This window comes from Lactuca virosa, chromosome 4 (assembly GCF_052849685.1).
Source record: "Lactuca virosa cultivar CGN04683 chromosome 4, Lactuca_virosa_CGN04683_v6, whole genome shotgun sequence".
Taxonomy (NCBI): Eukaryota; Viridiplantae; Streptophyta; class Magnoliopsida; order Asterales; family Asteraceae; genus Lactuca; species Lactuca virosa.
In genome coordinates this window covers 335,579,223-335,605,367 of record NC_136429.1, presented here as the reverse complement: position 1 = coordinate 335,605,367, position 26,145 = coordinate 335,579,223, and the positions used below count along the sequence as shown (strand labels likewise).

At 38.3% G+C, this 26,145-nt stretch overlaps 1 non-coding gene across 1 annotated transcript; it reads left to right on the top strand.

Annotated features, from left to right (window-relative positions):
* Positions 1-10,422: 10,422 nt before the first annotated feature.
* On the top strand, positions 10,423-10,529 carry LOC145110276 (small nucleolar RNA R71). Its single transcript, XR_013709660.1, has one exon. It is a non-coding gene; the product is annotated as a small nucleolar RNA R71 (small nucleolar RNA).
* Positions 10,530-26,145: the final 15,616 nt, after the last annotated feature.

The following is a 26,145-nucleotide window of genomic DNA, read 5'->3' as shown; positions in this document are numbered from 1 at the left end:
CTACGAATGTGAAATTCGTTATCATCCGGGTAAAGCCAATGTAGTGGCGGATGCCCTAAGTCGAAAGGAGTACTCTGGTCGAAGAGTGAAAGCGCTAACCGTGACAATCCATTCACACCTGTCAATGCAAATGAAGGAAGCCCAACTAGAAGCCTTGAAACTAGAAAACGTGACAGGTGAAGCACTTAGAGGAATGAACAAGAACGTGGAAATTAAGAGTGACGGAGTTCGTTATCTCATGGATCGAAATACCGGAATGGAAGTGGGAGCAGATTGCCATGGATTTCATAACCAAACTACCCAAGACGCAAGGTGGTCACGATACCATTTGGGTGATCGTCGACAGGTTAACCAAGTATGCTCACTTCTTGCCAATCAAGTAGACCGATAAGGTGGAGAAACTGACAAGAACTTACATACGGGTGATGTGTGTGAAATGCACTGGTTTTAATCCTACTTTTGAGTTATAAATTAAGCATACAAAGGCAGTGAACCTGTCTTTTAGTGGTATAGTTGGGTAAGTAGAGTGTCGAACTCAGGGAACGGTAAATTAAAACTAAAGACTAATTTTATCTAAATTAAATAGTAAATATGGGTTTTCTCTAGTTTTACAAGACTAGAAACTTACTAATACTACTTAGGCTAAGAACTAGAAAAACAAAGATTTAACTGAATTTAATAATAAAAGGGACTTCTGTTTAGTTCAACTCAATTGATCCTATGGTTGATATTATGGTAATAGTGCAATGGATTAATTCTTCTATTGGCTACCGATTCAAGTGATTAGCCTTGCGTTCGCTACGATAATCCTTAGAAAACAAACTAACTCAAACAGTGATCAGTTGTCTAATTTAATTTAATTCACTAGATTATTTATTCGGGTTAATTTAGACTTATAATAGCTAACTAAATTGGTCCTTTAGTTAACCTCTTGCTGATGGTCATCAAACAAGCTCACACATGAATTTACCTAATTTTTCTTATTAATTCTAGTTTCGCGTTCGTTAGTCCTAGACATATGATAAAGTGGTCACATAAACATATGGGGTTGATAATTAAAAGATGTTCATACTATTTAATTATCTTCCTATTAACAGAAAATTAGTTATCATTCACACACAAGGTTCTTTAACAAGCTAAAATTAACAAAATCACCAATATTTAATTAATCCTACCATTAATCAAACCATAATATCAATTTTGTATCCCCAAACAGAAGTTTAAGAGTTTTAGCTCATGATTGAGGTAATTAACAGCAATAAAACGAATTCTAATTGTCTAACCATAATTGAGAAACAATAGATTAAGTAGAATGATGAGAATGTGCCTCAAATCTTCTTCAGAATTGGATTCTAGGTTGTATCTTCGTTCTCTAGGGTTCTTCTGGCTCTTCAATCGCAGCTTGCTTCTCCCCAAAGGTTCCAGAAGTCCTTCAATCGGATTAAGACCCGCTATTTATAATTATCACAAAACAGGGGCTACTCGGCGAGTAGGTCGTGGACTCGCCGAGTACTAGTGTGAAATCCGTGTTCGGTAAGGAATCTTGACTTTTCTTTCGGGAACATTCTAATGAACTCGCCGAGTACATGCGTGGACTCGCCGAGTAGGTGTGTAGTTTTCCCTTTTTCTTCATTCTTTGGTCTCTAATTGCTTCTCCTTTTTTCCTTTCTGCTTCCAAGCATGTCTTTTGGACTAAAAACATAATATAAGCATTATTAAGTACCTTTTGTCCATATTATGCATATAATTAGCCAAAAATGAATAGAAATATATGTTAAACATATGATTAATTATGCACATATCAAAATACCCCACACTTGACTTTTGCTTGCCCCCAAGCAAAACTGAATTTTAACACATTAGAATCACATAGGACAACTCAAGTCAAACCCAGCCATTATGCCAAGACCGCAACGCGCACATTTGTGTCTAAAATTTTCCTAATAACCCCCCATACTCTAAATACTCACAATCCTTATAACCATTCGCCCACTCACCCCGAACTATGCTCATTTTATGCATCCCTCCGAATCCATCCTCAGAAAACCTCTTAACCTCAAGGTGTTTTTGGTTGAGTAACCCAAGCATACATAATCTAGATAATTACAATGTATGATACCACATTGGAGCTCTTTGGAATTCTTCATTTCTTTGGCATTTGATCTTTGATCTCTTTGAATTCACCACTTTGTTGTTTGGTTTTTGGTATCTTCAACTTTTTGAATTTCTTGGAATTTTTGATCTTCTAATTTCATATTTGACTTTGATGCTCCAAAAATTCTTCAAACTTTTCTTTTGTAATTCTCTTTTTTTTTCATGTAACTCACTTTTTTTTCACTCAGTACCTACATGCTTAAGCAGGGGCGCTCAACTTCAACCTTTATTGATTAATGATAACAATTTTCCTGGATACATTTCAAGTACACGATGCTAAACATATTGCATCCTTCGGGCTAAGCGAGGTTGTGTTTTTGTCCCATGATTTCACTAGAATAAGGGGGCCACAAATGCACTATAACGTATATAGGCTCAACTAAACATTTGGGTCTTCATACAATCATCCACACAATTCTAACATGGAATCCTAATTACTTTTTACCAAAATTTTCTAAATTAAATCCTAAGTAACATTTTTGGTATGCAATAGTGAAAATTTTTTTTTTTAAAAAAAATAGACCTAAATTATGATATTAGGATTCTAAATTTGCTAAGGTTCAACCAACCCCCTACCCCACACTTATTTCATGCAATGTCCCCATTGCATGCTATGCATGATAAAGAAAAATACTAAAGTATAGAGGGAATTGGAACAAACTCCCCTGGGATAGCAGTGGCGAGGCTGATCATCTTCAATTTAGCTCCATCTTTGAATGACTTTAAACATGGGAACAGCTCATCCATGTCTTGGGTGTCATGTCGTGTGTGGTAGACTTGCAAATGACTCAAATATGTAGGATACAGCTCCTAGAAACCTCCAGCAATGATTCTCTATGAAAGAGTTGGATAAAACTGCAACGAACGTGCCCAAAACAACTCTGGAATCCGAAAAATGATGATGGACTCGGCGAGTAAGTCGTGTACTCGGCGAGTATGTTGCTAACTTGCAGAGAAGTCGTGTAATTGTCCATGCACTCGCCGAGTAGGATATGTGCACTCGGCGAGTAGGCGCTGAGTTTTCCTTTCGACGGAAGTGCTGGATTGCGGTAATTCAGTGACTCTTTTTCTAATTACTTCAGTAATAAAGCACTCTACACTCCCAACTCTAACGGACTCGAACTTAATGGAAAAGACTTCTCACTCCCAATTGAACATTCCTTACTTGAACCTTGACCCATTAGACTTCTAAATGCATCCTAACCTTCCAATCCTGAAAAAAATGCAGACAAAAGTGAAAGCAACCAAAAGTCCTAACAAGAAATAAAATCATCCAAGTTTAACAAGTTGTCCAAATCAAACATCACGAAAATAAATTAAAAACACAAAAGAAACATTCTTCATTCTTCATCATCCATGTCGGCTCCTCCAGCTCCACTTCCTCCTCCTTCATTTCCTTTCCTCATCCTTTCTTCCCAACTCATGATGTAGGGGTAGCCGGGTCCAGGTCTCGGTGCGATGTTCATTTGTTGGAAGAGATAGTCAAATGATTGATTGTTATAGTTAACTCCTCTTCCAATATCATCCAAGTAGCGCCGGTACTCAAGTTGATTCCATCCATCGTTCTCTTCTTCCACCGGAATAACCGGTGGGTCTTCCCGTACCCGCTCGCTTCTTTGCCTCACTCGCCTTCCCGGCTCCTCGGGGATAGCCGGCTCATCCGCATGAGGAATAGAAAAAGAATCACCAAACTTTTCCACAATCCTTGCCCTCCTATATAATGCGATGTTGAACGGAGGGGGATAAATGACCGTCAGCGCCCTTGACTCTTGCAAATCTAATACCCCAAATGACCTTGCAAGCCTCGTCACAAACATCCCTCCATTAATCTTGGAGTTCATCTTCTCCTTAACAGCCCCTTCAGCAAGATACTTGGCTACGCGATAGGGGAGATTGCAGAAAACATCGGGAGTAATAATACTCCAAAGATAAAAGAGTCAAGGGTCGGGACCTTGTCCCAGTCCTTTCGCATATTAATCGTGCTGGCAATGAACCGATGAATGAGTCGGTGGATCGGTGAACGTATGTGACCCTCCTGTGCGGTAGATGGGATGTACACCCGGTTAGCAATAGTATTCCACCAGGTAGAAGCAACCACTCCCTCGGGGAGATCTTTGTGGCAATTCTCTAAAAAAACTTCAAAATCTTCATTCAACATAGTGCTTTGCTCATAGATTCCAAGCCTCCATGAAAATTCAGCCATGCTGCATTGTCGCAGCTCCCCACCAAGAGAAAAGGAAACTACATTGGGATTGTAGTACTCACTACCACCTCGGAATGAGATGGTAGCAAAAAACTCCCAACATAATTCAGCGTAGACCGGTTCTTGAATTTTGAAAAGCTGTAACCAACCATCACATATGATGGTTGAATCCCCCAAATTACATTCTTTCACCAAATATGGTGTTAGCTCTTCTTCCAAACCAACTTTCCCCATCCAATCCCAATCCACTGCATTGGGTAAATGAATCTCTTTCTGTTTTAAAGCCTCTAACTTGTTTTTGGCACGGGCTTGAGACGATTTGGATGTGATTTGGCGGAACGAGAGCCACGGGATGTCCCCTTGGCTTCCCCCTCTTGAAGACTGACCTCGTCTGGACATGGTACCTGCATGACAACATTAAGAAAGCACAAACAAACAACACCCAGTAATTAAAATTGAATAAAACAGATCTGTATAGCTTCCTACTCGCCGAGTTCATGTCCTACTCGGCGAGTAGGATGAACATCGGGACCGGAATCTGTCGAACACATATGGGTCACTTAAAACACCCAATTTTGCACAGGGGTTTGCTGTACTAAGTCCATTAACCACTAAACCAAAAGAAAATTCTCCTTACAACTCCTAATTCATGGTAAAATTAAAACCCTAGAATTTGAGGAAACCCCCAAATCTGAATTTAGACAAAATAGGGGCAAATCAGTGATAAAGCTTGAACCTTTGATGAGTTTTTAAGTGTAAAGATCATACCTTTTCCCTTGAAAGTCGAGGATTAAGCCAAAAATCACAGAAATCGCTTGAAGGAGGCTGTGCACGGCGAGTGTGTGGGTAAAATGGGTAAAAACCCTTATTTCTCAGATTTTTATACCGTCTGTGTAAGTTGGCTACTCGCCAAGTAGAAAAGATCTACTCGCCGAGTACAAATGCTTTTACGCTGTTTTTTGGTTATTTAGACAAGCACTCGCCGAGTACTCGTACCTACTCGGCGAGTAAAGCTTGCAGTTTGACAAAAATTGAATTTTTTTTTTTTTTAAAAAATTTTAAAATTTTTAACCCACCACCCCACACTCTAGGCATTGCTTGCCCTCAAGCAATCATTTAGAACATATTTCCAGAAGAAGATGAATGAAAAAGATCCTAAGAAATTAAAAAGAAAGTAAAGGAAAAAGAAATGCAAACTCTAAACTCGGGTTGCCTCCCGGAAGCGCTTCTTTTTAAGGAGTCATTAGCTGGACTCCTCCCATTCTACGTGGCTGCAATCCCTTCCAGCAACATCAACTCTTCCATGCCTTCATTCCTTGGAACTCCTTCTTCATACTTTTTGACTCTATGTCCATTGACATTGAACGGGGTGCCATCTTTTGACAATAGCTCTATAGCACCATGTGGAAACACCTTCTTTACCAGAAAAGGACCATCCCATCTTGACTTGAGTTTGCCCGAGAAGAGTTTTAACCTTGAATTAAAGAGCAACACCTTTTGCCCTTCATGAAATTCTTTATTTTCCTTGATCCTCCTGTCATGCCAATTCTTAGTTTTCTCTTTATAGATCAAAGAACTAGTGTATGCATCATTTCTAAGTTCCTCAAGAGCATTCATTTGCATTAACCGGTTGTTCTTGAGCTCCTCCATGTTGAAGTTGCACATCTTTAAAGCCCAAAAAGCTTTATGCTCTATCTCCACCGGTAACTGACATTGCTTTCCATAAACTAACCTATATGCTGTAGTACCAATAGGGGTTTTGAAAGCTATACGGAAGGCCCAAAGTGCATCGTCTAGCTTATCCGACCATTCTTTTCGATTGCTCCCCACCGATTTCTCCAAGATTCTCTTTAAAGCTCGATTTGTCACTTCGGTTTGTCCACTAATTTGTGGATGGTAGGATGTTGAAAATTTATGGGTTACCCCATATTTACTTAGCACCTTCTCTAGTTGATCATTGGCAAAATGAGTGCCTCGGTCACTTATGAGAGCTTTCGGGACCCCAAATCTTGAAAATAACTTCTTTAAAAACCTCACCACTACCCGGCCGTCATTAGTTGGCAAAGCTTGTGCCTCCGCCCACTTGGATACATAATCCACCGCCACCAATATGTATTTGTTGCCTTTGGATATGGGAAATGGTCCCATGAAATCGATCCCCCACACATCAAATACTTCGCACACTTGGATACTATGTTGTGGCATTTCATTTCGAGATGAAATGTTTCCCGCTCTTTGACATGCATCACATTCTTTGACAAATTGGGTTGCATCTTTAAAAATCGTGGGCCAGTAAAACCCAATGTCAAAGATCTTCTTAGCAGTGTAATGTGCTCCATGATGTCCACCCGTGGGCCCGCTATGACATTGCTCCAATATTTTCCAGCTTTCATTCCCGAACACGCATCTTCGTATGATTCCATCCGTGCAGCTTCGGAAAAGATATGGTTCATCCCAAAAGTAATACTTTATCTCGGAAAAGAATTTCTTCTTTTGTTGACTTGTGAGATCTTTTGGGATGTAATTGCTAGCTAAGTAATTAGCTATATTTGCAAACCATGGTTCTTCTCCCACAGTCACCATAATATACTCGTCCGGAAAATCATCTCCAACTCTATCTTCTTGCAATCGCGGGTTTTCAAGCCTTGACAAGTGGTCAGCTGCTACATTCTCCATTCCCTTTTTGTCGCGTATCTCTATGTCAAACTCTTGAAGAAGTAGAACCCATCGTATCAATCTTGGCTTGGCATCCTGTTTGGCAAACAAATACTTGATAGCGGAGTGGTAAGTAAAAACAGTTGTTTTAGATAAAACTAAATAAGGGCGGAATTTATCAAAAGCGTACACCACAGCTAATAATTCCTTTTCCGTGGTGGTGTAGTTTTCTTGGGCTGGATTTAAAGTCTTGCTAGCATAATATATGGGTCGGAAGTGCTTATCAACCCTTTGACCAAGGACAGCTCCTAATGCAAAATCACTAGCATCACACATTATTTCAAATGGTAAATTCCAATTTGGTGCAATAATGATCGGGGCATTAGTCAATTTTTCCTTTAAAAATTCAAATGCCCCTAAACACTCTTTAGTAAAATTAAATTGTGCATCTTTTAGGAGTAATTGTGTTAGAGGTCTAGTTATTTTAGAAAAATCTTTGATAAAACGCCGGTAAAAACCCGCGTGTCCTAGAAAACTTCTAATACCCTTCACATTAGTTGGTGGAGGTAATTTGGCAATGGTGTCAATCTTTGCCCGATCCACTTCAATTCCCGATTTGGAAACCTTGTGGCCCAAAACTATACCCTCCTTAACCATAAAGTGACATTTTTCCCAATTAAGGACTAAGTCGGTCTTTTCACACCTAGCAAGCATTAGGTCAAGATTTGTAAGACAATCATGGAAGGAAGATCCAAAAACAGAAAAATCGTCCATAAAGACTTCCATGAATTTTTCCACCATGTCGTGGAATATGGCTGTCATGCACCTTTGCAATGTCGCGGGTGCATTGCATAGCCCAAAGGGCATGCGTCGATAAGCAAAAGTCCCACTTGGGCAAGTGAATGTGGTCTTTTCTTGGTCCAATGGGCCTATGGGTATTTGGAAATAACCCGAAAATCCGTCTAGGAAGCAATAATAACTATGGCCCGATAATCTTTCTAACATTTGATCAATAAAGGGTAAGGGAAATGGTCTTTACGAGTGGCATCGTTTAGTTTTCGATAATCGATGCACACTCTCCAACCGGTTACCATTCGTGTCGGAATAAGCTCATTCTTTTCGTTGGTTATGACCGTCATCCCTCCTTTCTTGGGCACCACTTGAACCGGACTCACCCACGGGCTGTCGGAAATGGAATTTATAATCCCCGCATCTAAAAGCTTGACCACTTCATTCTGGACCACCTCTTGCATATTTGGGTTTAGTCTTCTTTGGTGCTGCACAACCGGCTTTGCTCCTTCTTCCAGGTTAATCTTGTGTGAACAATAAGAGGGACTTATTCCCTTGATGTCGGTAATGCTCCATGCTATGGCCCATTTTCGCTTCTTCAAAACTTGCACTAGTTCTTCCTTTTCAGAGTTGGAAAGGTCAGAGGCTATAATGACTAGCTTTTGATGGCCATCTTCAAGGAAGGCATACTCCAAATGTTCTGGTAACTTTTTGAGCTCAGTTTTTGGGTTCTGTTTGTTGTACTCGCCGAGTGTAGGTAAGGGACTCGGCGAGTTGGTAGCTGAATTTACGAATTCTGTTTTTTTTCCCTTGGACTCGGCGAGTAGATCGGCCCTACTCGGCGAGTTGAAGTGTCAGATTGCCTCACCAATTCTTCAAACCCAGCTTCTTCCAGCAGCCTCTCGATGTCCATTAAGTCTTTTTCTGCATCAAATTCTTCATCAAAAATTGTGAACTTGCTGGAATCTTCACTTATGCATTCCTCCAATAATTCATCAAGCATGTCAATTGAGAATGCCGTGTCGTCACTATTCCGTGCATACTTCATAGCTTGATCAACCTCAAATGTGACTGAATCTTCTCCTACCCGCAAAGTGAGCTTCGAGTCCCTCATGTCTACTATAGCACTTGCCGTGTTGAGGAAGGGTCTTCCAAGGATGATTGGGACTTGAGGATCCGACTCCATGTCTAGAATTATGAAATCAGCGGGAAATACAAACTTGTCCACTTTGACCACTAAGTCTTCACATATTCCTCTTGGGAAAGTGATTGTCTTGTTAGCTAAATGAATCGCCATACGAATTGGTCTTGGTTCCGGGAGATCCAGCTTCTTGAAGAATGAATAAGGCATTAAATTTACACTTGCTCCTGAATCAGCCAAGGCATGAGTGGTAGCCAAATTGCCAAATTGGCAAGGTAAAGTTAAGCTCCCCGGGTCACCCTTCTTCTTTGGTAGTTTGTTGAGCATGGCGGCTGAGCAATTCTCATTGAGGACTACCTTCTTCACTTCCTCCATCTTCCTTCTATTAGTGAGAAGTTCCTTAAGGAACTTTGCATATTTGGGCATTTGTGCGACAGCTTCGATGAAGGGTATGTTGATTTGAAGAGCCTTTATATGATTTAGAAACTTTTGGTACTCCTCTTCCTGCTTCACTTTCTTAGCTCGGGCTGGGTATGGCAATGGCGGCTGGTAAAACTTTTCAGGGGTCTGATTGTTCGGATTTGGCAGTGGACTCGCCGAGTCCATATTCTGTACTCGGCGAGTAGAGCTGTCAGATTGAAGATTTTGATTTTCTGCTTCCTCCTTCTGTGATTTTTTGGGTGCTTCATTCTGAATAGGGGCCAGAGGAGTGATTATTTTCCCACTTCTTGTTGTGACTATGTTTATGTGCGCGCCTCGTGGGTTGTTTTCGGTTTTGCTAGGAAGTTCGCCCGGTGATCTTTGGTTTATTTGTTGAGCAAGTTGCCCTAGCTGCGTTTCTATGTTGTGGATAGATGCTTGCTGGTTTCTAAGCATGGTCCTTGTTTCTTGAATTGCAGCATCATGATCACTATGTCTCTTTTCTGAAGCAGCTACAAATTTGGTAAGCATTTCTTCCAAACTTGGTTTTATTTCTTGTGATGGCTCCTCCTTTTGGTAAAAACCCCTTCCCTTTTGCTTGAACTTCTCCTCCTTAGCCTTCTTGTACTCGTCATAAGGGAGCCACTCTTTCTTTGGTCTACGCCAATCTTCATCATATCGGTCCCCACTTGAGTAACAAACTTGCACCTTTTTGTTGCCATTCTCATCCAAGTCGTAGTCTCTAGTAAGGTGAGGCCCATTGCAATTTTCGCAACCCACCCGAATAGCATGTATCGTTTGGTCCATTTTATCCATCCTCCTATCCATGGTTTTTAGCATAGCCATAACTGCTGACAAGTCTTCTGAAGCTGCATAAGCGGCCCCCCTCGTCACATCATTTCTTGGATTGTGGTATTCTCTAGAATGCTTAGAGAATTCTTCAATTAGTTGCTTTATCACTGGGGGTGCCTTCTTCGTGAGTGGACCTTGCGAGTCAAGTAATTGGCTAGTGGTAACATTTACTCCATCATAAAAGATGGAGACTTCTTGTTGACTATTGAGGTCATGATGTGGGCAATTCCTTAGCAGGCTCTTGTACCTCTCCCAAGCTTCATATAGTGATTCTCCAGCTTGTTGTTCAAAGTTAGCTATGGCTTTCTTTAGCTTGGATATCTTGGATGGCGGGCAGAATTGATCAATGAACTCTTCTTGATGGGTTTTTGAGCATTCTAACACTTCCTAAGTGTACATGCAACCCTAATAACCTTGAATCTATGTTTTCTCTATATACATGCAAATTTCTTTTTCAAGGTTATTTCCTAACTAGCATGGCATGGGGATTACATAAAACATAAAACTAGTAGAAATACATACCTTGTTGTTGCTTGGATTCCTTCAAGACTTTGTGAGCCTAGCACCCCAAATGTTGTGCCTCAAATGCTTCACACAACACCACAAGACTTGGAATAACTTGAGAGAATACTTCTAGCACTCAAAATTGGTTATGCCCTCTCTAGTAACACTATGTCCACTAGATCTACTAGGTCACCATTTTGCTAGCCATAGGGTTCCTTTTATAGTGTTGTCACAATTAGGGTTTACACATGAATCCCCTTAATTGTCATGACTCTTGATTTCCCATGACCCATGGATTTGTAACTCCCATGGACTATCCATGGAGCTCCATATGGTTACATCCATAACCCATAAACCATGGATCATTAATCCACCATAAAAGAATTGATGATTGTCATAATCAACCCTATATATTTAATTAGTCTCACTTTGATCACCAAATTAATACTAGATTAATACTTGATCAATACTAATTAAATAATACTATTATTAATATATTAGAACTTATAATATATTAATAATCATAAGTGCCTTATTCTCTCATTTAGTCTATCCAAGTATTGCAATGCCATGCAACCCAAATGGACCATGCCGGGTCGGGTCAAGTACATACCAAATAAAGTTATGGACTTAGACACTATATCCAACAGTCTCCCACTTGGATAAGTCTAATAACTATATTTGCAAATATGACTTCAAAATCCGACTAGCAATCGTAGCTCTTTCAAAGTCTCTCGGAACTGAGATGATGATGATACGCCATTTAAGATAAGTGATCATATAATCCTCTGTTCTCATGATATCAGCCGGACAAACACATGGAACATGGTCTTACTTATTGTCCAGCATTTGTTTCTCGATCTCTGATTTGTTTCGACATAGAACTAAATTGAACACATCAATTAGGTTCTGACCGGGCCCGGTACATAGGTCAAAACCAAATCATCGAGGGGCCCAGATATCGCTTCTATTTCTAGAAGGAACAGATAAACTTCGACTGATATGCTTGTACTAACTACTTGTTGAATTACTCACAAAGGCACGTTTTATGACATCGAGTTACCAATGCGTTTTCGTGCAATCAATGAATAACCAACTCATAGTCAACAACTCATATCTCTAGGTTTGAAGATTTATATGATATTACCGTCTCACGATCACTCGAGATAAATTCCATGAAGTGATGCAAGTGAGCGTGGGTTGAATCCAATACTCAGCCCTTATGAGTACTCATGAATGTTGTAGCAACCATTGCATTGTCCAAAGCACTTTAGACAAATCATACAAGCCAAATTCATGACAGTCTTGATTCATATCTACTTCCAACATATGACTGACTGTGGATGGTTTGAATAATATGATATATACCATAACATAATTATTCTGGAAGTCAAAACATGCAAAGTGAAACACAAGAATAATACTAATCTTATATGGCCCCAACACTTTGAGTGTAAATAAAACACCTTTTATTTAAGCACCATATTGATTACTCATTATTTATGTTTCGATTAATCAACTTTATGCTTGAATTAAAACATTAGTTGTCCCATGCTCCAAGCATGTACACTATGGTTTTCCAAACAACAATTATGCCATACTCCAAGTATGCATACTATGTTTACATATGGTCCTCTCTTTGTGAAATAGATCAATTGACAATATTCCAATGATGCTCATTTCACAATTCCAATCCTTGTTGTAAATGAAAGAATACCAAACTCTTTCCATTTACTGTAATCTGTTAGATTCTAAACTTATATGCAATGATCCCCTTGTAATGACTATGCACAGAAGTCATAAAGACTTGGTAACAGAAATTACAAAGTATTCCAATGGAAAACAATTCCATGGAAATGAAGTCTCAAATTCAAAGTACATTCCTTTGAACATCCTTCTTAGCATTAAGTTCTTTAATCTTACACAGATTCAAAGAATAACTTCCACCTATGGAGACAATTCCATATTACCATTTTGACCATTACTTCTGAACAAGAGTTGCCTCTTTTCAAAATATGTCAATATGGTCCTTACTTTATACTTCTAATTGTCCATGAGCAACCAATCTTTGGTAAACTTCAGATTGTCCTCGACAATTTTGCTTAATCATTTTAGTCATTTCCAGTTCTATTCCTTTTTCCATCTTAATGCCCTAGGCATTTGGAAAATTTAGAATGGATGAATATTATAGCACATGTAATCAAACCTATACCCAAAGCATATGGGACATGATTTATGCTATAAAATTTTTATTTGCCATGTTTTCATAATTCGAACTATGAAGAGGGATGCCGTAATCATAATCGAATTTTGAGAACGCAACATATATAGAATTTCCTTATGTTAAACCATTCCAACATAACATTCATATATATTCTTGACTAAAGTAGATTAAATTCTCAATCTAAGCTTGTAGAATTGGAGTGAAGTATAAAATCCTCTCCCTTAATTATAGCAAAACAACTTTTTCAAGGCGAATTGAAACTTTTGTTTTCTATAATTAACATTGCTAACCTGCAATATTTAACATAATCGTCATGCTCCCACTAGCATAATGATTACCAGCATAACACTTTATGCTCCCACTAGCTTTGACATGTACTCAGAAATCAACTGGACTTCTAGAAATCTATACTTTATTGACTTTCTTACCAAAGTTCATATTTCTGATAGTGGATTGCTTTGATAAGACTTTATCAAAAATATACACCTTTGCTTAGATAGCTCACATGTTTGTCTAGACCTTTTGCAATTCTCACTAGTTAGTGTGCCGGTTAACCACACACGCTCCACTAACTATATGAGAATGCAAATATCACAACCGCTATCTACTTAAAATCTTCTTAGTGGAAGCGTTTCCTCACCATCATTTTCATGAATCGAAGAGAAACCTTATGACACTTAGATTTTATGGTGTATGTGTTCCTATCCATGTGAATTTGTCATAACCATAATCACAGGACTAGGTTAGTGACACTTCCAAATTCATAGGGACTGAACTTGTGCAATCTTAATTTCTTGCCACCTGGTAGCACAATGCCCACCATTGCTTCCGGGTTGTTATGCAAACAATTGAGAACTCATAGAACTCACAAGCATAATCAACTTTCAACTGGAACAGACACAGAAACAAGAATATGTCAACACGATAGGTTACAAACCTCAAGTCGTGGGCTAGTGATTAACAAAACTCTTGATTTAGTTCTTGAAACTATTTCAGAATCATTTAGACTCCCACTATCCTCTTGACATATAAGACTTCTCTTTGTCAAGAACCATTCCTTGACAAAACAAATATTCAAGATCTAGTGCGGATTCTTATCAAGTTAAACACTTCTCACTATTGGTCTTAGCTGGTCTTTGTTTTATCCAAAACATCACAACTTACCAATCTCAAATGTACAAGAATAGGAAACATCTTACTCTACATTTGACAAGTGTTATGAACTTTCTAAAGACTATGTCACTCAAGTTACAATCTTGGAGTATAACTCCAGGATTTGTTTTTGGCACGAAGTATGAATTATCTTTTGATTTAACCATTTCAACAATTCACGATTCCTCTCCTCAGGCAACAAACACACTAAGGTGTCCTTAGAGGATCAATTATGATATGGTTCCATAATCACTAAGATAATCATAAAACAAAATACACAAGTACTCTCCCATCTCTTCAGATTGGAGAAAATTTTATCTTTCTGCCTTATTTGATTCTTCTTATTCATTCTGCCATACATTGAAACTTTTCCAATGTTTCAGAATTACACTTAAACTCGTAAGCATAACCATATTTACTAAACTTTAGTAAATCATAACGAATAATCTTATCTATCTTTGTGGTGGACCTGACCAGCACACAACCAAGTGTACCCAATCTTTTAGTCCTTCACTTGACTCACATGTACACGTGAACAAGGAATTAGTCTTAATTTCCCAAAGACGAAAACTTCTCATTCATCATACAATACAAGTTGCATGATTCCAAGTTTCTATCTAACTGAAACTTGGGCGATGAGAATCTTTCCTTATTTGGTAAATTATGATACTACCACAAATGAAAGAATCAAATCCATTTTCAAATATTGCTATTAATGGAAACATATAATCAACAATTTTTCACAAATGCCATTGTAAGGATACTTAAAATAAATAAAATCAAAACTTTTCTTTATTTTAAAACTTTGCGGAAAACTTGTCCTTACAACCCATATGAAAACCTTGTTGTTATCTATTCCTAAGCAATATGTCTCAAATCTTAAGTAATAGCTCAAAATTCTGATCACCGAACCATGCGATCAAAATCCCTCTTCGCGATCAGAATCAGCATATACTTCCTTTAAGTTTCTTCACTTTTCTTTGATTCTTAAAACATCAACATGTGACCCAGTCACATCATGCAATAAGAATCTCAGAATAGAAACTTAATAGAGTTAGACAATGGACTTTACCTGAAGTAGAGTCAAACATTTGACTTTACTATCCTTATGGACTTTTAGGTAAATTTGGCAGCTTCGCAACCAATTCCCTTCCTTTGGCAACAGAAACATATGGACTCTTTGGAAACGGTACACGGGACTATCACAGACTTAGCCTTTCTCTTTACCATTTGGTCAACCGAGTTGACTATGGCCAATCCCTTTCAATTGGGAAGAGAAAGTTTTTCTGGACTTCCAATGTTACCATTGTCAATGTCCATGGAAGTTTGGGAAGTTGATCTTCCAATCAAATTTTGCTTTACCAATGCTCCAAATCATTGCTGATTCAGCATCATCAAGTAAATAGGTAAGATCATTAAGGGTCATGTCGTGATCTGTTATCAGGGAGTGACCAAGTCAACAGCCAGCTACCTTGAGACTTCGACTCCCTACTCTCCCGGCTTGTCAATATGTGACTTAATCTCCAAGACCTAAGCACATATAGACTTTGTTTGCCAATAGGGATTGAGTGACTTAGAACTTATCATGTCTTGAAACTTGTGGGATAAGGAGATTTATTGGAGGAGGTGGAGGAAGTGAAGTATGATTTCCAGTCCCACTAATGCACAACAAAGGGATTGATCTTTCACCTTGGTTGCCATTTGGGATATCATCTTCATTAGGAAGCTTGTTCCTAAAGATTTGGGAAGACCATAGCTGTCTAAACTAGACATCTATAATGGGAGAAATTCAAGTTAGCTGATTTAAAGTCCTTAATATAACACCCAATATGAAATATTAAGGCTAGGACCCAACAACCTATTTATAACTGGAAGAGGGATGCCGTAATCCAAATTATAAAATAGTTGAAGGTAGGTAAATGACGATTTACCAATTTCCTACCATAAAAACGAAATATAATTAAGTTTTTAATTGGATTTGAAACTCCTAGATCTTTTGAGATACATTGAACTTTCAATGGCATGTTTGAATCTCGATTGTGCCCTCTCAAGTTTGTGACTGGGATGCCGAGGATCACAAACAAGGTGTGAATAACCATACAAATTGACTTGGTACCCTCAACAATATTACCTAATCGATGTGCCGGTTAACCACACACGCTCCACCGATCTATAATAAAGTCAAGTTACCCTTTGCCACTCTTACTAGTCCATGTTAGTGTGCCGGTTAACCACACACGCTCCACTAACGACTTGGTAAGGTACAAAGTGTAATTTTATGGGCTAGCACCAATTTCACATTTTCCTAAAGTAACTAAGATTGAGAATTTATAATGTATAGTTACTTTATAATTCATTATACTTTTAATGAGTATTTAAAGTCGTATCCTACCCGTTCGGCTAACGACCCTCCACCGATCAAGGAAGCGGTGGGTGAGAGTGGATACCCATTAAGTCACCATTTTATAGGCAACAACCTTATACCCTCCTTATAGACCGGCTTCGTGAATGAGGCCTACTAACGGTAAGAATGACATATTCTTATACATATCTATATAATTAAAATTATAATAATAGTATAAGGGTGTATTTTAAACATTTAAAATACTTGGTGGTTTAATCTATTAATTAAACTATACTTAATTTAATTAAACTTAAACCATGTCTTTATGGAATTATTAACTCTTTTAATTAAACACTTTAATTAATTTAATGAAGTCCATAAAGCTTGAATTTTACCTTTAAAAAATTCTAAGAGTTCAATTTGGAATTAAAGTGTAAGGCTTTTCAAATTCCAAAACTTGAGGGCAAGAATTGAAACTATTCCAAGTCTCTTCAATTTGTAACTTATGAGTTTTAATGGTTCATAAAATGAAGACTCTTCATTTTATGAAACCTCTTTAGTTCTTTAATCATAATTAAAAGAAGTGACTTTTGGTTATCCATAACTTGAGGACAAGTTATGGACACCATCATTAGCATTAAGATCATGAATTAAACAAGCATGTAAGTTACACAAAATTCCTATGATCTTCTAAAAACTCATAAGAACAAATATTCATATCAAACAATTTCAAGAAAATCATATAAACATATACAATACTTGAAAATTGATAAAAGTCATGTAAAATGGGTTAACATAATCATTATCATTTGAAAAACAGATTTTACAAGTCCAAAACAGATTGGGATAATGATCTTAATCCATTTCCAGCAACAAAACTCGAAAAAAAACTGCCCAGCACGCTCCTACTCGCCGAGTGCACTATTCTACTCGGCGAGTAGAATGAATTTGTTCATGGACTCGGCGAGTCCTCCCCATGGACTCGGCGAGTACAGTCGTCAGAGTGCAGAATTTTCGATTTTTAAGCAGTTTTGCATCAAGTATACAGAAAACAATCCTAGGCTCTGATACCACTGATGGGTTTTTGAGCATTCTAACACTTCCTAAGTGTACATGCAACCCTAATAACCTTGAATCTATGTTTTCTCTATATACATGCAAATTTCTTTTTCAAGGTTATTTCCTAACTAGCATGGCATGGGGATTACATAAAACATAAAACTAGTAGAAATACATACCTTGTTGTTGCTTGGATTCCTTCAAGACTTTGTGAGCCTAGCACCCCAAATGTTGTGCCTCAAATGCTTCACACAACACCACAAGACTTGGAATAACTTGAGAGAATACTTCTAGCACTCAAAATTGGTTATGCCCTCTCTAGTAACACTATGTCCACTAGATCTACTAGGTCACCATTTTGCTAGCCATAGGGTTCCTTTTATAGTGTTGTCACAATTAGGGTTTACACATGAATCCCCTTAATTGTCATGACTCTTGATTTCCCATGACCCATGGATTTGTAACTCCCATGGACTATCCATGGAGCTCCATATGGTTACATCCATAACCCATAAACCATGGATCATTAATCCACCATAAAAGAATTGATGATTGTCATAATCAACCCTATATATTTAATTAGTCTCACTTTGATCACCAAATTAATACTAGATTAATACTTGATCAATACTAATTAAATAATACTATTATTAATATATTAGAACTTATAATATATTAATAATCATAAGTGCCTTATTCTCTCATTTAGTCTATCCAAGTATTGCAATGCCATGCAACCCAAATGGACCATGCCGGGTCGGGTCAAGTACATACCAAATAAAGTTATGGACTTAGACACTATATCCAACACTTCTTTCATTTGGGCCCATGTAGTGATAGATCCTGGGGGCAATGACTTGAGCCAATCCTTGGCAGCACCCTTCAAAGTAACCGGAAGCATGCGAAGTAGCTGAGTTTCCCGAGGCACATTTGGAACATTGAAATAATCAGCTACATCATTGACTTCGTCCAAGTGTTTGTAAGCGTCTTCGTGGTCTTTGCCTGTGAAGGGGATCTCCTTAAGTAGAGCCAGGATGTGACCCTTGAGCTCAAAAGTAGCAGTAGCGGGAATTGCGGGTTGCACAAGTCCCGGTCCGGTATCATCGCGTATCCTCTTCTTCCATTCCCCCATGGGGACTTCATCAATGTTAGCCATGAGAATAGCTAATTCGTCGTCGGAATCGGAAACGTGACCGAATGTAGGGTCTTCTTCTTCCTCAGTCTCGTACTCAGCGTCTTCTTTAATTGGGTCTTCGATTGTCAAAGAGGCGCTGGATGCTCCTGATTTGCTGCTCTTCTTCTTGCTGAAAACGGACTTTAGGTTCTTTAATGGCGAATTCCTTGAAGAAGCGGATTCTCCAACGGATTTTCCTTTGTTCTTCCTTAGGGCGGATTCCGGGTCGTCTAGAGGAGGGATCAAAGGTGTATCAGATCCTCGGGTCATGAAACAACTGCAAATAAAACAAGAAAAACGCGTAAAAAGAACAAAAATAAAATAAAAGCTAAAACTGTGAACAGTGATGGACTCGCCGAGTTTCGTCGAGTGCACTCGGCGAGTTCAAGGTAAAAACAGAAAAATTTTCTACTTAATTTATTAAAACAGAGATTGATCAAAACCTATACTAACTACTAAATTACCTAAGAATTAACTTTGTGTAAGATAAATCCCACACAAAGGATCGATAAAAATAGAAATTAGTGCTAATTTATAACCGTTCCCCGGCAACGGCGCCAAAAACTTGATGTGTGTGAAATGCACTGGTTTTAATCCTACTTTTGAGTTATAAATTAAGCACACAAAGGCAGTGAACCTGTCTTTTAGTGGTATAGTTGGGTAAGTAGAGTGTCGAACTCAGGGAACGGTAAATTAAAACTAAAGACTAATTTTATCTAAATTAAATAGTAAATATGGGTTTTCTCTAGTTTTACAAGACTAGAAACTTACTAATACTACTTAGGCTAAGAACTAGAAAAACAAAGATTTAACTGAATTTAATAATAAAAGGGACTTCTGTTTAGTTCAACTCAATTGATCCTATGGTTGATATTATGGTAATAGTGCAATGGATTAATTCTTCTATTGGCTACCGATTCAAGTGATTAGCCTTGCGTTCGCTACGATAATCCTTAGAAAACAAACTAACTCAAACAGTGATCAGTTGTCTAATTTAATTTAATTCACTAGATTATTTATTCGGGTTAATTTAGACTTATAATAGCTAACTAAATTGGTCCTTTAGTTAACCTCTTGCTGATGGTCATCAAACAAGCTCACACATGAATTTACCTAATTTTTCTTATTAATTCTAGTTTCGCGTTCGTTAGTCCTAGACATATGATAAAGTGGTCACATAAACATATGGGGTTGATAATTAAAAGATGTTCATACTATTTAATTATCTTCCTATTAACAGAAAATTAGTTATCATTCACACACAAGGTTCTTTAACAAGCTAAAATTAACAAAATCACCAATATTTAATTAATCCTACCATTAATCAAACCATAATATCAATTTTGTATCCCCAAACAGAAGTTTAAGAGTTTTAGCTCATGATTGAGGTAATTAACAGCAATAAAACGAATTCTAATTGTCTAACCATAATTGAGAAACAATAGATTAAGTAGAATGATGAGAATGTGCCTCAAATCTTCTTCGGAATTGGATTCTAGGTTGTATCTTCGTTCTCTAGGGTTCTTCTGGCTCTTCAATCGCAGCTTGCTTCTCCCCAAAGGTTCCAAAAGTCCTTCAATCGGATTAAGACCCGCTATTTATAATTATCACAAAACAGGGGCTACTCGGCGAGTAGGTCGTGGACTCGCCGAGTACTAGTGTGAAATCCGTGTTCGGTAAGGAATCTTGACTTTTCTTTCAGGAACATTCTAATGAACTCGCCGAGTACATGCGTGGACTCGCCGAGTAGGTGTGTAGTTTTCCCTTTTTCTTCATTCTTTGGTCTCTAATTGCTTCTCCTTTTTTCCTTTCTGCTTCCAAGCATGTCTTTTGGACTGAAAACACAATATAAGCATTATTAAGTACCTTTTGTCCATATTATGCATATAATTAGCCAAAAATGAATAGAAATATATGTTAAACATATGATTAATTATGCACATATCAACGGGAAATCGTGTGACTTCACGGAGAGCCGATATCTATTATCTCAGACAGAGATAGTAGATTCACATCACGATTCTGGCAATCACTGTAGAAAGCCTTGGGAACTAGGCTAGATATGAGTACAGCCTATCACCCACAAACTGACGGACAGAGTGAGAGAACTACCCAAACCCTAGAAGACATGTTACGGGCTTCTGTAATAGACTTTGGTAAAGCATGGGACATCCACTTACCGTTAGTTGAGTTCTCATATAATAACAGTTATCACACTAGCATCAACACTGCTCCTTTTGAAGCCCTCTACGGCCGCAAGTGCAGATCACCTCTGTACTGGGCGGAAGTGGGTGACACGCAGTTGGCAAGAGGCCTAGTCCCTGATAGCACTCTCATTGGTCCGAAAATCATTAGAGAGATGACTGAAAAGATTGTCCAAATCCGTAAACGACTGAAAGCCTCAAGAGATAGACAAAAGAGCTACGCCGACAAGAGACGAAAACCCTTGGAATTTCAGGTTGGTGACCGTGTCCTACTGAAGGTCTCACCCTGGAAAGGGCATGATACGCTTTGGGAAGCTTGGAAAACTAAATCCAATGTACATTGGACCCTTCGAAGTTGCTGCAAGGATTGGTCCAGTAGCTTATAGATTCCAACTACCACTCGAACTTAACAATGTACATCCTGTGTTTCACGTGTCTAATCTAAAGAAGTGTCTATCAGATGAAACCCTTGTAATTCCACTTGAGGAAATCGAATTAAACAAAAATATTAACTTTGTGGAAGAACCCGTCGAGATCATGGATAGGGAAATCAAACAAACAAAGCAGAGTCGCATACCAATAGTGAAGGTTCGCTGGAATGCTAAGCGGGGACCTGAATTCACTTGGGAGCGAGAAGACCAGATGCAACAAAAGTACCCGCATCTCTTCCCTAGTCCATAGACACTTACCTTGTAAATAATTCTGGGACGAAATTCCCTCTAACGGGGGGATGATGTAACAACCCGATATTTCAAGTCAATGTAATGACCTAAAAGTCAAGTATTGTAACCTATATTGAGATGATAATAGAAATAGCGACAACATGAAATGTTCAAAAATCTTAGTGAGAATGTACTAAGTGGTAAATATCGTAACGACGTTTTCAAAAATATAAAGAACACTAAAATCCGAGTTATAACGAAGAAGTTATGACCAATCAAAGATCTGCAACAAAACTTGTAAAACACTGTCAAGCATAAAACGCGAAAATTCAATAAAATACTTTTTAGCCTTAGGTATCTAAATGAAAGTCGTAGATATCATTAAACCATGAACATACATAAAAAGAACGTCCAAATTTGACTTCGTATGAGGAAGTTATGATTTTTCTAAATTTCGGATACAACAGTAGACAACTAAAAACTCGAAATGGAGATCGAGAGACTTTTAGCCAACACAACCTAAACGAGATTCGAAGACCTCAACAATTGTAACACAACGGTAAAAAGGCAGACGAAATCGGACGTCGGATGAAGAAGTTATGGATTTTAACGGACTTTTCCAGTCCCGGCCTGTTAAAAATACAATATTAAAAATAAATTCAAAATTAGCCAACAGAGTCTAAACGAAAGTTGTAGAGCATAATCTCACCTACGTATGGATATAAAGAACGTTAAAATCGGAGCTCGTATGCAAGAGATATGAATTTCCGAAGTTCTGGACACGAAACCTCACACTGTCAGAAACTCACGACGTGAGCCAGAAGCCCACGACGTGAGCTAGTGACTGATGGGTGCCAGGGTCGGGCTATCATATGTCGAGTCTACGGGAAGGGATAAGATCGAACTCACGACGTGAGCCACTCCATGCTCATGACGTGAGCTCCAAAAATGCACCCTATATAAAGGATGCGAGGGCTCCGGGTTTTGGTTGCTAATTCACTACTTTCTCTCCCAAATTTCGTACTTCTACCCTCTCGAGACTACCCCGACGCCCCGGTTTCATATCCAAGCTCTGAAGAAAGTTCAAAGCCCCGAGACTTCCAAGTAATCGACTTCTTTCCGGTCGAAGTGCTGCCCGAGCAAAGTATCGTTTTCATCAAAATCGTCACTTCTACCAAGTGAGTTCATACCCCTATCACTACAATTTCAAATGTTTTTAAATGCTTTGAAACACTTTTAAGGGAGGGGAATACAAGTAAACACACGGTTAAACTCGTGTGAAAACATCAATCTTTTGTTATACTTTCATACTATCGTATTAACTATCATATGAAGTTGTTAACATGCAAAACATCGCACATCACAACTTTACCCTCATGGGATACAATATGTTTTATAAATAGAAATATGCTTTATTTATCTGCTTGCATAACATATCATGACAAGAGTAATCATTTTGGACATAAACATATACATTTCAAAATACGTGACCTAATTGAGAATATGTGAGTCATTCGTCTTCATCGTACCTATCAAGGTATACAAGAAAGCCATGTTTTATAACCAGAGTCTCCGCCCGGAGAACGTGATAAGTGTGTATAGATCTATACGGGACTGATGATCCCGCACCCTGACTGTTAGCTACAGTCCGCGGGGTGACAACTATCATAACGTTTCGACACCTGAAGAACGTTGCCACAGGCAAATCCATCATAGTACGGTTATGAAAACTCACAGGATAGACAATTATTATGGTATTATGTTTTTGCGGAAAAGTGATATTACAGTTATTTTTGCGTGAAAATACAAACTTCTTATAGTTTTGTTTACTAATAAAACTATACATCATTATTTTAAGTATGACATATTTACTTACAAGTTACAGTCTTGGGCATTTGAGACTACTCCTCACTTTTAGGAAAATATAGGTTTTTTCCTGGTTCGATACATTCATTTCATACAAACAACGATTCATAACTCCTTTTATGAGAAAATATCGGATTTTCTGGAAAACAAACGTAAACTTTCGAATGGCATACATTTACACAAATATCTACTTATGAACTCACCAACTTAAATGTTGACACTTTTTCTTTGAAATAACTTGTATTCTCAGGGAATCGCTAAACCAGGTTAGCAACTGCTTTTGGGGACTAATGCTCTGGCGTTAGTAATATATTTTGGAACATCATATTGTATTTGACTTTTGAAACATGTAATACAACAATCATGTAAAATTTTCAAATATATGTTATGGTGGTGTGTACTTTCTTTACTATTCAACTGTTATGATACTGTACATGACGTCCTCCGCCCCCGAATGTTTCCGCCGTTCAGGTTTGGGGGTGTGACAGATTCCGCACCATCAAGTGGATCGGATTGATACATCAAGCGATTTTGGGGACTTACAGTTGGTATCAGAGCTTAGATTGTATCAATCATTTTGGCAAGATCTTGAACGTTTTTATATTTTTTTCTTGAAGGTTTTGACATTTTTGATTAGTTTTGGACAAAATATTGGGTGTTTGTTCTTCGTGTTCTTCATAATAATGACTTTTTGATCGACTTTTGCTTCAAAAAATGGAAAAATCGCGTTTTTTGGTCGTTTCCAGCGAGACCTCGGCGGCGACCGAAATCTCGGATTAGGGTTCCTCGGTGTTTTCGGCCAGAAACGATTTGCGGTTGGAAACAGTTCTCGGTGGAGCGTGGCCGAAGCTGTTTTCGGTGGAGCGGTGCGAGGGTTCTCGGGCGAAAACGCGTTCTCGGCCACAATCTAGTTCTCACCTCGGACGTTTTCGGTGCGCAGGAGTTTGCAGTCAGCAGTCCTTCTCGGTCGGAAGCTTCGCATTTTTGGTCCTATTTTAGGATTTTTGACATTTTTGGCCCAAAAAAATCAAATGTTTCGAATTTTGAAGTTTCATTTTCGACTCAAAGCTTTGACTTTTGATTTTTGACTTACTAGTTTGACTTTTGCCCTTAAAAATTGACCTTGACTTTCAAATTTGACTTTTGACTTTAAACCTTGACTTTCTCGTTTAACTTTCAAATTTTCACGTTTGGCTTTTCGATTTGACTTATAAGTTTGACTTTTCAAGTTTGACTTTTCAAGTTTGACTTTTCAAGTTTGACTTTTTAAATTTGACTTTTAAGGTTTCAAGTCAAAGGGCACTTTTGGTAAAAAATGAGTTCCTCAATCACCAAGGGTAATGAAACTTCATGTTCTCAATCTTGTGAAGCTACTGTTAAATTTTTGCATGATCAAATTGATTTATTACGTAGAGAAAATGAGGATCTTAAGTATGAAGGCTATACCCTTAGGAAAGGACAAAAACCTCTTAAAGAACAATTAGAGGCCAAAACCAAGGACTTTAGGAAACTTCAAGAGGAATATAGCAACAAATGTGCAAATTATACCTATGTTAAAGAACAGCTTGCTAACTTGACTGTCGAACTTGATGCACTAAAAGCTAAATATAAAGATGCTGAATTCAACTTTAAGAAATTTGATGTGTCAAGTGAGGTAGTTGCGTCCATGATAGAAAAACAACTAAAATTTAAAGATAATCAAAACAAGGGTCTAGGGTATCATAGTGTTCCACCTCCTTTCAATGACAACTATAACCCACCCCTTGAAACAAATGAGGAAGAAATACATACTCAGTATGGCCAAACCCCTGTACCAGCTTCAGTTAAGACTGAACAATCTGGGCCAACTGAGAGTGTTGAGGTGAAGGATACTAATGTTTCTACTTCCTGTACAGGTAAAGTAGTGGAAGATGAGAACAAGGAGAACATAACTAACTCTAGTTCTGTTCATTCTGTTGACTGTCAAACCAATGTCTCCTTGAACGCTAAATCTGTTGCTTCTAATTTCGTTGCTTCTAATTTTGTTGCTTCTAATCAACCTGTTGTTGGTAAATATAGGCCACCAAAACAAGCGAAGCAGAGTGCTTGCTGCAAGTGTGCTTGTGGGAACAATCAGAGACAAGGCAATGGCATGTTTCCAGGGACAGGCAGAAACAACTTCCAAGTGAAGAAACAGACTGGCTTCCACTGTAGAACACCTGGACACATTGCGAGAAATTGTCCAAATAGCGCATATGTTCCCTACTACGCTCAAGGATGGCAGAACGCGCCAAGAGGGAGATTTTCCAAAAGAAACCCTTCGAGGCCACGTTCAAGCAATGGTGACTGGAACGCGCAAAAGGCCAAGAATCAAACTCCAAAGAACAAGAAGGAATTGTCTGCCAAGAAGTCCAATTCAAGAGATGCTCTAGTGAAACCAAGACTGGTTAGGTCAAAGTCATCTCGGCAATCGACATCAAGTTCAAAAGCAAGTGCCAAGGTATCCAACCAATCGAACAAGAAATGGGTTAAAATCGACTACAGATGGGTACCGAAGGTTCACACTCCTTAATCTTCAAATGATTCTAACATTTCTTCATCTTCTGTTTGTGATAAGCAGGATATGTCATGGGAGAGAGTACCTTGCGTTAATGACAAAGGTCAACCCAGTTTCAAAATGGACTGGGTTCCAAATACCAACTGATCTCGCTCTATGTTCTGGAACAGCTATAGAGGCATATCATCAGACTTCGGTTTGTTGTT